The sequence below is a fragment of the Lissotriton vulgaris genome, unplaced genomic scaffold (genome assembly GCF_964263255.1).
Source record: "Lissotriton vulgaris unplaced genomic scaffold, aLisVul1.2 SCAFFOLD_1180, whole genome shotgun sequence".
Classification (NCBI taxonomy): Eukaryota; Metazoa; Chordata; class Amphibia; order Caudata; family Salamandridae; genus Lissotriton; species Lissotriton vulgaris.
In genome coordinates this window covers 449,463-461,795 of record NW_028246207.1, presented here as the reverse complement: position 1 = coordinate 461,795, position 12,333 = coordinate 449,463, and the positions used below count along the sequence as shown (strand labels likewise).

At 42.9% G+C, this 12,333-nt stretch overlaps 1 pseudogene; it reads left to right on the top strand.

Moving 5' to 3' along the window:
• Positions 1–11,684, top strand: part of LOC147666048 (uncharacterized) — a 38,824-nt pseudogene extending 27,140 nt beyond the window's left edge.
• The last annotated feature ends 649 nt before the right edge of the window (positions 11,685–12,333 follow it).

The window sequence follows — 12,333 nt, the reverse complement described above, 5'->3', positions numbered from 1 at the left end:
GAAGCGATGGAACTGATCTTAAGTTTTAGGAATGATCCATCTCTTCGTTCACCGAGAGATTTGGAGAAAGGTAAGACGAAGCTGAGTCGCCAATATCCAATGAGGGAGGTTCCTCCGATTTGGCGCGAAGCTGTGCAAGCTGATGCTCCTAATGGTATTGTAGCCGCTCCGGCGCAATTCCAGAGAGTATGGATACATATTCCATGGAAGCGAGCCGAAGTGCTAGCAGTGAAACAGGCCTTACCAGACCCGCGTAAGAATCCTGCTGGATATTACAAGGAATTAACGCAGACAGTTGAGGCTTGTATAATGAACTTAGCAGACATTGATATGTTATTTGGAAATGTAGTTCCGCAACCAGTGTGGGCTAAAATTCGTAGGGAGGATCATCAAGTTGCCTTAGGTGGTGATTGGGCAGCTATCACTGCAGCAGATGGTCAGCAAACGGGTGGTGCAAAACCTGAGCCCCTAATTGCTAATCTTCCGGGTAGGATAATCGACTTAATGAAGACTCTGATGCCCGCATTACGTGTTAACTGGGACAAGTTGTCCGCATGCAGGCAAAAGAAAGACGAAAGTGTCTCCGACTTTTTCACGAGGTTCGAAGAGACTTTTGTAGACCATAGTGGTCAAGATATGAGCACTGAAGGAGGACAGAGACTGTTTGTTGATAAATTTGTGCATAATTTGTTACCCGAGTTATGCAATAAATTAAAGGATTCAGAGAGTGCGTGGGCTGTTTCTACAACTGCGCAAATACTTGCAACTGCACAATATTACGAAAATAGGGATAAAGAGGAAAAAGAGAAATCAGATAAGAAAACGAAAGATTTAAAGACTAAAGTTCTTCTGCAACAGGCGTATCCGCCTCGCACAAATCAGACTAATATGCAACAGAATTCGTATCAAAGGACAGATTATAGTTCAACGAGGCCTCAATATCAATGGAACCAGTGTGCGTATTGTAAGAAAGAGGGTCACTACAAGAATGAATGTCCGATCTTAGCGCAAAATAATGCAGCAGCAGCTCAGAGAGGTCGTGGTGGTTTTGTGCAGAATTCTAGAGGACGAGGGCAAGGTGCTATGCCTCCACAGACGAATGATCGTCCTTCCAATCACTTTGATCAGCGAAATGGACAGTCTACTCAGCAAAATAGATCTCAACAATATCTTGTTGAGGACTATTGTGAAGCGGATGAGGGATTTCAGCAAAATGGGTACTAGGACAGCCATGGACAGAGAGAGGGAGTAGTATCAGTTCCAGTGGATCAGAGTGGGCCTTATGTCGCAGTAGCAACATCAGGTGTAGTCGAACCGTTTCTGTTGGATACTGGTGCCGCAAAAAGTTCTATCATTCATGCGAAACTCCCTGGCGCACCTTTGTCCGGCTCAACAAATGTTTCTGTAGGTTTTTCAGGCGCCCCTGTTTACAACCCCATATCTGGCCCTTTGTCTATTTCTGTTGGACCGTGTCAATTGAAAGCACCCTTGATTTTGACGACGGGTTGTAATGAAAATCTGCTTGGTTTAGACTTGTTAAAACGACTATATGCGACATTGTACTGTTCTCCGGAAGGAGTACAGCTTACATTGGGTAAAAGAATCACCTCTCCGATGTACTTGTCAATGGATGCACTCCCACCAGAGCTGCGTTCACTCCCTGATTCTCTTTGGGCGACTGGTCCTAATGATGTAGGCCTTTTAGAAATACCACCATATGTAGTAACTTTGAAAGCAAATGTAAAGTTTCCAAGAATTCCGCAATACAAAATATCTAGTGAAGGTGAGCGTGCACTTTTATTAATTGTGCAAGATTTGATTAAGAAAGGTGTAGTTGAAGAAACTAGAGGAAATGTTTGTAATAGTCCTGTATTACCGATTTTGAAACGAACCGACCCTACAAAGCCTCCAGTGTATAGGTTTGTCATCGACCTCAGAGAAGTCAATAAGATCGTGGTCCCGCAGTTTCCTGTGGTTCCAGACATTACTGCCTTGTTAACATTGATTCCTGCTACAGCCACTTGGTTTTCAGTTATCGACTTGAAAAATGCTTTTTTCAGCATTCCGATAGCCAAGGAAAGCAGAGATATTTTCGGCTTCTGTCTAGGAGGTCGCAGTTTCAGATTTAAACGCGCTCCACAGGGCTACTGTGAGAGCCCATCTATTTACAGTCAAGCATTAAAAAGTCAGTTAGACTCCTTTGTCCTTCCTCCAGGTTCTGCTCTAGTGCAGTATGTAGATGATCTTCTAGTGGCTGCCGATGACAAGGAAACTTGCAAAGCAGCTACGGTTTCGTTATTGCATCACTTGTCTACTTTGAATCACAAGGTATCACCTTCAAAAATGCAATACTGCTGCCAAGAAGTGACCTACCTAGGTCATCTCTTGTCAAAGGAGGGAAGGAAGTTGACCCCAGAAAGAATAAAAGCAATTACGCAAATGAGTGTTCCGCGCACACAGAGAGAAGTACGTGCCTTTTTAGGTATTACCTCTTACTGTAGGCAGTGGATCCCAAATTTTTCTCTTTTAGCGAAACCGTTGGTAGCTTTGACTGGGAAAAATGTTCCGAGTCCGGTGCCATGGTCTGATGAATGTCAAGAGAGTTTTATTGAGTTACGAAAAGCACTGTGTTCAGCTCCTGTATTGGGTACACCCGATTACAGTAAGTCATTCACGCTCTACGTTCACGAGAGAGAAGGTTGCGCGTTGAGTGTTCTGACACAGAAGTTTGGTGATAAACAACGCCCCTGTGCGTATTTTTCATCAACATTGGATCCGGTAGCTAGAGCGTTACCTAGTTGTTTGAGAGCTACAGCGGCAGCTGCGGCTTCCATTCGACAATCTGCTGGTTTGGTCATGAACAACATGCTAGTGGTCATGGTTCCTCATGCGGTGGATACACTCATGAATCGAACGAAGACACAACACCTTACTAGTGCGAGACTATCTGGTTACGAGCTGACATTACTAGCGAGTCATATTCAGATCAAAAGATGTAATGTATTGAATCCAGCAACGTTGTTGCCGGCTAATCAAGAGTCGAGTGATTCTGAACCACATGATTGTTGCTTTAGAACGGAGGAAGAGACAAAAGGACGTATTGACTTAAAGGATACTCCATTATCAGATCCAGATGGCACATTGTATGTGGATGGGTCATGTTTTAAACTGGAGAATGGTGATGTGACTGCTGCTTACGCAGTAACAACCTTAAAGACGATTGTGGAGACTGCAAGAGTGAGTCAGAACTCTGCCCAAGCTGCAGAATTAATCGCTTTAACCAGAGCGTGTGTTTTAGCTAAGGGAAAGAGAGTGAATGTTTTTACAGACAGTCAGTACGCATTTGGCGTGGCCCATAGTTTTGGCCGTTTGTGGAGAGAAAGAGGTTTCATTACGTCCCATGGGACGAAGATTCAACATGGTCAGCTAGTTAACGACTTGTTGGAATCTCTAACCTTGCCAACTGAAGTTGCGATTGTGAAGTGCAGTGCTCATAAAGCAATCATGGATGATGTTGGTCGCGGAAATGCTTTTGCTGATGAAATCGCTAAACAGACAGCTAGAGACATAATGAGCAGAATGTATGTTGCTACGTCTGCAAGGTGGATTGCTGAATCTGGAATGTGTGAGGATACAATGGAAAGTGTGAAAGAGATTCAGAAAGAAGCAACTGAGGAAGAGAAACGTGTATGGAGAGAGAGTACGGGCAAGTTGGATTCGAATGGGTGTTGGATTGATTTGACAGAACTGCAGTGTTGGATGTTGCCTGATGCGTATGTGCTTGCAGTGGTGACAATGGCGCATGGAGTAGCGCATATAAGTTCTAAAGGAATCTGTAAGATGTTGGCTCCGGTCTGGAAGAATGATGGGATCAGTAAGTGTGCAGAGAGAGTGGTGAAAAATTGTATGGTATGCCTGATGCATAATCCTGGCAAGGGAACTCCAACTCCTGCTGGTCACTTCGCTCCTCCTTCCTGCCCCTTTGAAGTGATCCAGTTAGACTTCATTCACATGGATCGCTGTAATAATTTGAAATATGTCCTGGTGGTAGTCTGTGCTTTTTCCAGATGGATCGAAGCATACCCACTAAAGGACAATACTGCCCTATCAACTGCCAAAATTCTTCTCAAAGAATATTTCCCTAGGTTTGGAATGCCACGGATTGTATGGTCAGATAACGGAAGTGAGTTTATAGGGAAAGTTATGCAGAGTGTGTGTGCCGGCCTAGGTCTGAAACAAAAGTTCCACAGTGCGAACCATCCCCAGTCTGCTGGTTTAGTGGAGGGTTACAATGGCACCCTCAAACTGAAATTAGCTAAGATACAAGCATCCACAGGTTTAGCCTGGCCAGACGCACTTCCTTTGGCTTTGTTATCAACGAGAGCAACTGTACATTCTAGAGTAGGGCTTAGCCCTTATGAGATAGTGTTTGGCCGCCCGGCAAATATTTGGGGTGTGCCAAGGCCCAAGAAGTTTTGTTCTCTAGAATACCCTATGTTAATAGACTACCTTTACGACTTGACTGCTAAATTGAGTCTTATTCACCAACAGGTTTTCGATGCTTTACCAAAGCCTCCGGAGAGTCCAGGGCATCAGCTGAAACCCGGAGATCAAGTAGTCATCAGGAACTTCGCGAGGACGAAGAATCTTCAGCCCAGATACGTCGGTCCCTTCCAAGTCCTGCTTGCAACGAGGACAGCAGTTCGTGTAGCTGGACGCAAGCACTGGGTGCACGCGTCCCATGTTAAGCGTGTCCCTTTGCCACTCCCTTACGACGACTGGGTGAAGAAGGGAAGTGGTGCCTCCGAGTCTGAACGCACGCCAAAGTTCATCCCTTTCAGCGATGCCGAATTGATCACTGACACTCCGAAATCTGACTCTCCTCCTGAAAAGACTCCATTAAACTCTGAACATTTGTCTCCTGCATCAGAAGAAACTCTGCCATCTGTGAACTTGAACACTGCAACAGCTACCAGTGATACGCTATTTGCCGATCAAACAGTACCTGCGAAGCAAAGATATAATTTACGAAACCGTAAAATTGACAAATAAAGCAGGCAACTGCATATTGTGATATTTTGATATATTGAACTTTTGCCTTCAGCCAGGAAGTTTGCTATTGTTTTATTGTTTTTGAAATTGCCTTGCCGTCTGGGTAGCCGTAGGGTCGTGGCTGTGTGCCTAGTTGAATCTGCGGGGGTCTGACACAAGGTCGATCTTTCTGTTAGTTCTGGGAACTCCCAGGGCTGATAGAGGCATTTTCATCTACGTACACATCATCAGTGGTCGCGAGCGGATTGTAGAAGATGGAGCTTCCTGCGCTGCAACGAGAAAATGTGATTTATGTTCGCAGAAACAGACTTTATAGAATTCTTCATAGCAAATGCTTTTTGACGCAATGTGCCATTACATTTCTAATTGTTTTGATAACATTGGTGGGTGGAATCGTTTTTGGTATAAGTTTGATTTATGTACCAGTAACTACAGTACCTCCCCTTAATCCTGTTCCTTCTACTGTTTCCTCTATACACTCTTTTCATTCGTTTCCTGAACATGAGCAAGCCCGACGCTCAGAATTCATTAACAACACTTTTGTACAGCTCTTGCACCAACACCAACTAGTAGTTAACACTACAGACTGCTGGGTGTGTGGCTTGATACCCCACACTATGGATAAAGGCATTCCCTATCTGGTTTTGCCTTTCAGCTACAATGCATCATTTCAGGCCCTTCAAACCATCTTTGCTTATGCCCTTGAAACCTATCCTCCGCGCCCACCACGTTCATCTAAATATAACTCTGCCAACAAAGCCTTAGTCCAGGGAATTATTGACATGATCAAGGACGTCAATAATACTCCATCATACCCTAGAGACGAATTGCGAGTATATTTAAGTTGGAATTCTTCAGAGTATCGCCTTAGTTTGGGAGAAAGCAAGCGTAAAAGCTCAACTCCAGTCTGGGTCGTACCTCACCGAGGTCAGGTCTGTTTGCAAGGTAATGGGAGAAATCCAAGAGCTCAGCTAGGGAGGAGTGAGTGCGTTGAGACTTATGTGTTTCCGGCTAACTCTTCCCCTGCCTTCCTTACTGCTAGGGGTACCTACTTCATCTGTCGAGACAGAGCATATACATGGTTGCCTGCCGACTTTTCAGGTTCATGTTATATTGCTCGATTGTTGCCTCCAACATACACTGCTTCATCTGACTACCACAGAACCAGAGTAGCGAGAGGTGTCTTCAGCAAAGAAGATACCGCTGGTCAGGAAGCTGGAGACTTTTTCAAAGGCTTCCTTCCATTCTGGGGGCCTATGGCCAATAGTAGAAACATACGTCAGCTAACACGGGTAGTTGAATCTACTATTACCGAAACTGCTGGTGCCCTTAGCAATTTGACAGCTGAGCTTCAGGCGGATAGACTCATGACGTTGCAGAACCGTATGATTCTAGACGTTATACTTGCAGATCGAGGTGGGGTATGCAGAATGATCCAATCGAGCTGCTGTGTCTTTATTCCTAATAATGCTCCAACAGTCTATGAGGCGATCTCTAAGCTACACAAGATTTCCGACTCTATACACGTAGACAAGGGAAACTGGTCCTTCATGGAGTGGTTTTGGACTCTGATCTCAGCGTGGGGATGGAAGGTTCTAATGGTCATTGGTGTCATCTTAGTATTCCTATTCTCATGTTGCTTGATTATCCAGTGTGGTCCTGCTCTGTGTAGTCTTTGTGCTGCAAACTGTTTTAGGAAACCACCTGCTTTTGGAGAAAAGGCACGAGAAAGGATGATGATACAACAACATGTCACTGACCTGATGAGCATAGAATTAGATTCTGACATAGACTGAGTAATTGCCTATGTAAGGGCAAAAGGAGGGTCTGAGGTTCCGTGACGATTTGAACCCGTGTTTTCAATATTGTCGGAAATACATAATATTGGTATCAGCGAACCGCAAATGATCCATTTAGCATATCCTGGTGTTTTCGCTACGATACGAGGAAGAGCACTCCTGTTATGAACACATTTCTGATCTACCCACGGCATCCATTTTAGATCATGGCAGCCATTTTGTGTTTCTTGCCCTCACATACGCAATAACCCCTGATCACTTCATTTCCATTAAGGACACGTAGCCTTAGCCGGAGATTCACCTCTTTCATGACACGTGCACCTTAAACCAGATCACGCTGTAGCTACATGACTCGACAAAGACTGCCTCCTCTGCCCGAGGCCAGCCCAACTGAACTGGTTCTCGTGTCCATTGTCCCGATCATGATTAGGCGGCCGAAGCCGGTAGCCTTGCCCATTTACAACCCACAAACATCTCTTATCCCGCTTTTCTATCTTCCACACCTGGCTCCGTTCCTTTCTTTCTGAATCTTTATTAGGGGGAGGTAACAAAATTTACGATGAGGCGGTCCGGCTCTTGAATGCAATATTGACAAGGGATTGTGATGAACTAGTGGGAACCCCTCTTCGTAGATGTTTTGTATCAGATTTTATCAACGGTTCCTGTGTACGCCAAATATTTATTGTTTATGACACAAAGGTTTTGGGAATGTACCAACATGTGAAGAATTCGCCTGAAGGCCAAAATTTAGTATATAAGGAGCAACCCTCTTTGTACAATTCGAACAGGCTCCTAGTTACTGCCCATGCGTAGTTTCTGTGACTTCTGTGTCCCTGCAGTAATAAACCTTTGGTCTTTGACGCCACCATCGAGAAGCCCGTGTTTCTGTTCATTTGCGCACCAAGGCAGGTGGAACTCCGGGGTCTTTGGGTGTTGTTCCCTGACACCTCTGGACGGAACCAAAAAGTCCAGAACTCCAGTACTCTTATGTTAACGCAGATTTTTCAATAGTTTGAGTGTACCTGCTTGCCTACCCCTAAGCATGGCTGGTTTTGGTAAAGTTTAATATTGCCTGTTTTTATATGGTGAACAAAAACCACAAGTCCCAATAATGCAGTGTGTTGGCTAAATAATACAAGCCGAGTATTCCATGATTGTAAGCCTGCCATCACAGTGATGCTCAGATTAACGTTGATACTCTCTGGCTAGCTGACTTGGTATGGTGGTGTTATTTGGTGTGTGGTCATATTAACTGGTGTTTTTCTCTCTTTGCCTTTGAGCTGTGGCACAGTGGGAGCTAAGAATTGGAGGATCAGTAGCTGGGAACAATGCACAGGCTTAATATAGCTCAGACTTCAATCTAGTGTTTCTTCCATGATGTCTCCAAGGATCTAAGTTGTGCGTGATTGAATTCAATTTGGTGACAGACAATATATTGAAATGTTGGTTTGTGTTGCTATAGTGCATTCTGGGTTATAATACTGCATTGAGTACAATCTGGAATCATTTACTTATGGCTAAAAACTTCATTATAAATCTGGACCAGTAAATTCAATTTGTTTTTTGTGTGTGTACTTTTATAGATATTCAAAGTCCACCATCTTGGCAGTATCAGTGCTTGAGTGACCCAAGAAATCTTTGTAGGACCGACTACACTGAACAGGATCAGCCACTGCAAAGCAGAACAGTCAGTGACACACCAGCGGACTGTGAGTACTAAACTCTTAACTTTGGTCTTTGGTTGTGTATCTCAGGTATAGACACATTATTGGCGAAAGGGCATCATTTAGTATTTCAGAAGGTCTGAACATAGTAGTGGCTGGCTGACTTGTATGAAAAAAAAGATTTTTAATTATGCCAGATAGTTGTGAACAGTCAAATGGTGTCATTATGTGGAATAAAAACAGGGAGCTCAGGAGCATCAGGGATTCATTTGTGAGGCAGCACCTGCTGGACCGCAGCTTCACTGTGACCGCATTCTGGATAGGCAAAACCATGCTTTATCCCCGTTGGTCATACATGTAGAATCATGTTGGACATATTTGAGTTTCTTTCCTTTCCCTGTCTTGGCAGAATAATGTCTGATAAAGATGACATTGAGCCCTGCACTTCAGCTATAACTTCCAAAAAGGGAAAGGCTGCTTCTAGCTAGAGGAAATCTAGCGAGAAGAAATTTGGGGCACGGTACTATAGAACTAAATTTGACCTGTCCTGGATGCAAGCAGAGCAATACAAAGGTAGTCCAATAAGGTTATATACTTTAAAGTGTGTTTACAATGGCATATCTATTTCCTTGTATGTTATTTTTGCTACACCATGCTGCAACCTAGGTTTTGTGTTATCCGTTTTGAGAAGACTACAAGGCCAACTGTTTTTATATGTTTATTTTCCTTTTATTGTATGAAAAGTGTATATTTTCTACTATGTGAATCAGGTATTGGGAGACAAACATTTTAGTAAAGGCTCTCACACATTGTGTGTTCCTGGGCATTTCAGTTTCTCTTTCTGCACAGTTGACCTTTCATTCATGGGTGCTAGACTATGATGAACTGGACTTCTCTATTTTAGGTCAGTGGAATGGAGGTCCCGGTATGCTCAATTCATTGCTTGGTGTCCTTTCCTAAACAGTGTCTAGTCAGCCCTCAACATAGGTCATAATGCATAGCATAGACTTTTTGTGTTGTACTACAGCAGCCAGCGTAATGCGGGGTCAGTAGGTGCTTGTGAGCAGCAGCCTAGCCACTGTATGCACTAGTATTTTGATTTTAAAATTCTCATAGGTTAAAACTTGTAGGGGACAATCATCATTTTTGAAATTCTTTTTAACTGCAGGGATCATTGTTCCTGTTAAGATCGATCTGTATTCATTCCGCTGCTTGATTTGGGAGAAGATTGTCTTCTATGGGCATCAAGGAGAGTTTGATCTGAAACACCATGTTATCGTTAAAGTTCATACATCTCTTCAAGGCACAAAGATTAAAATGAAGCCCATCTCTGGCTACATGTCAGTGAAGAGTTCCAGCGAAGACCTTCTTGCCAGAGAGGCGGAAATAAAATTCACGGGATTTATGGCAGAGCATAATGTACCCTTTGCTGCTGCTGATCATTTGGGCCATCTCATAAGGACATATTTCCCAGACTCTAAAATTGCGCAGGGTTATGCTTGTGCGAGAACAAAAGCAACCTGTGTATTAAATGATGCCATTGCACCAGAGTTGTTGACTGACTTAGTGGCTGATATGACATCCTCAGCTTATAGTCTGTGTGTTGATGGAAGCAATGATCAAGGCATTGAAAAAATTAACCACGTAACTGTACAAATTTTTGATACGAAGCAGGGTTTGGTATGCTGCAAATTTCTTGACGTGTTTAAGCAAAGAAAGTACAGCGGAAGGTATATTTACTGCAGTATCTAATGTTATGACAAAGCATTCCATTCCTTGGAAAAATTGTATTAGCTTTGGTGTAGATAGTGCCTCAATGAATGTAGGAAGGCATAACTCTGTTAAAACCAGAGTGCTCTCTTTGAATTCTAATGTGTATTTCATGGCCTGTCCGTGCCACATGACTCACAATGCTGAATCCCCTGCTGCTTCTGCCTTCTGTTCTAGCTTGAAACATTTTGATATAGAGGAATTGCTTGTAGATGTCTACTTCTGGTTTGACTATTCTTCAAAATGTAAGAATGTGTATGCTGAATCCTGCCAATTTGTTGATTCTGATCACCGCTGGATGCTGACATTTATTTCTGTGAGGTGTTTAGGAATGTCTACAAGTTTGTATAGACTGATTCTTCAGTTTGCTGCTCTGTGTTCATACTTCCTTTTTAACACCAGACAGTGACAGAAATAGTAAAGTCAGGCTAAGGAGACTTGTGCACAGTTTTGAGAAACCTATGACTGAGGTCTACTGTCTATTTCCTCAGGCTGTTTTACCTGCTTTTGTTAATTTCAACCTTTTGCTTCAAAGGGAAGACCCAGTCATTCACCTCCTGTATGATGCCATGATGAATTAATTGTTGTTGAGTAGAGTGTTTCATGTAGATGTCATTCAGTCGTTCAAGGGGAGCCCAGATGCCAGTTTGCCTGATTTAACATCAGAAAAATGCCAGATTCCAGATACAAGTCTGTATGTTGGCATCATTGTGCGGGGAAAGTTGAGAAATATGCTATAAAGTGGGGACATTGAGCCAGGAACCCAGAAACCTTTCTATGAAGCAGTACGCAGCTTTCACCAGAAAGATGTAAAGTATGCTTTAAAAGTCCTTCCACTTAATGACAAGGTGCTTAAGCATGCACGGGTCTTTAACTTTTTTGAGAAACACAAACACGGTTTTGATAATGTGCTGTTATTAGTAGAACGGTTTTTAACCTGCCTCAAGTTTGCAGAGCAGGACCTAGTTTGCTTAGTGCAAGAATTTGCAAAATACCATGTCACTGACTTTCCTTTCAGGACCTATCAACAAATGCAAGAGAAAGGGCTGCTGTTAAAGTAAACTGTGGTACTGGTGAGGGTGTAGCTTACAGGATGGATATCATTTGTCATTCCCTTGTCACAGAATTTACTATTGTTGACACTCGGAGGAGCAAGTATTCCCTTCTATCTAAAGTAGCCCAACTTCTCTTTATGTTGCCCCACAGCAATCCTGATGAAGAAAGGGTGTTCTCAAGGGTAACCAAGAATAAAACCAAATTCTGCCCCAGTTTATCACTTGATAGAACATTGTCTTCTATAATAATGTTTCAAAGGAACAGGCCTCAAGGTGAAACATGTTACAAATATTCTCCATCTGAAAACGTGAAAAAGAAGGCAAACATGAGGACATGGGAGTAAAACAAGTTGCATGGAAGCTCATGATAAAATATCAACCTGTATGTTATATTGGTTTTAGATATAAGTGCCCATAACCCTGGTGATCCAGGTTAGTGTGAGTAACGGGTTACTGTCAGCCTCTGAAACTTGACACTGGGAATTATCTGACTGGACTGTTTGTGCTGGTCTTAGTGTTTTCTCTTAATTAGGTTTGTCAAGTTGGGCAGGTGTTGTGCTTGTGTGCTTGGTCTAGATATTATGTACATATGGACTTTTAAGAATATTATTTATTTCATGCAAATGCAATCTGTTGCATCCAGTAAATATTTTTGTATTTAACTGTGCATGTGCCAGCATATGTACACAGAACTTTAATAAAGTACTGCTGCTGAAAAACGTGTGTAATATCATGATTATGCATTTAATTTTATAGTACAGTCCGGTTACAGGAGGGAACAATAGTGTTAGTGTCCTTCCATTTCTGGTGCTCTGCAGCAGTTTCAAGAAGTTCATGGAGTTTCTTTTTGCTCAAATGGCTGTAATTTCTGATATTTAGAAGTGTCCCTTGTCTTCATTGCATGAGTTTTGCTTGCAAGAAAGTGTCACTCATAATCATTGAAATGTCACTCACACACTAGGCACTTCAGTGAGAAGGAAAAGATTTGCATTT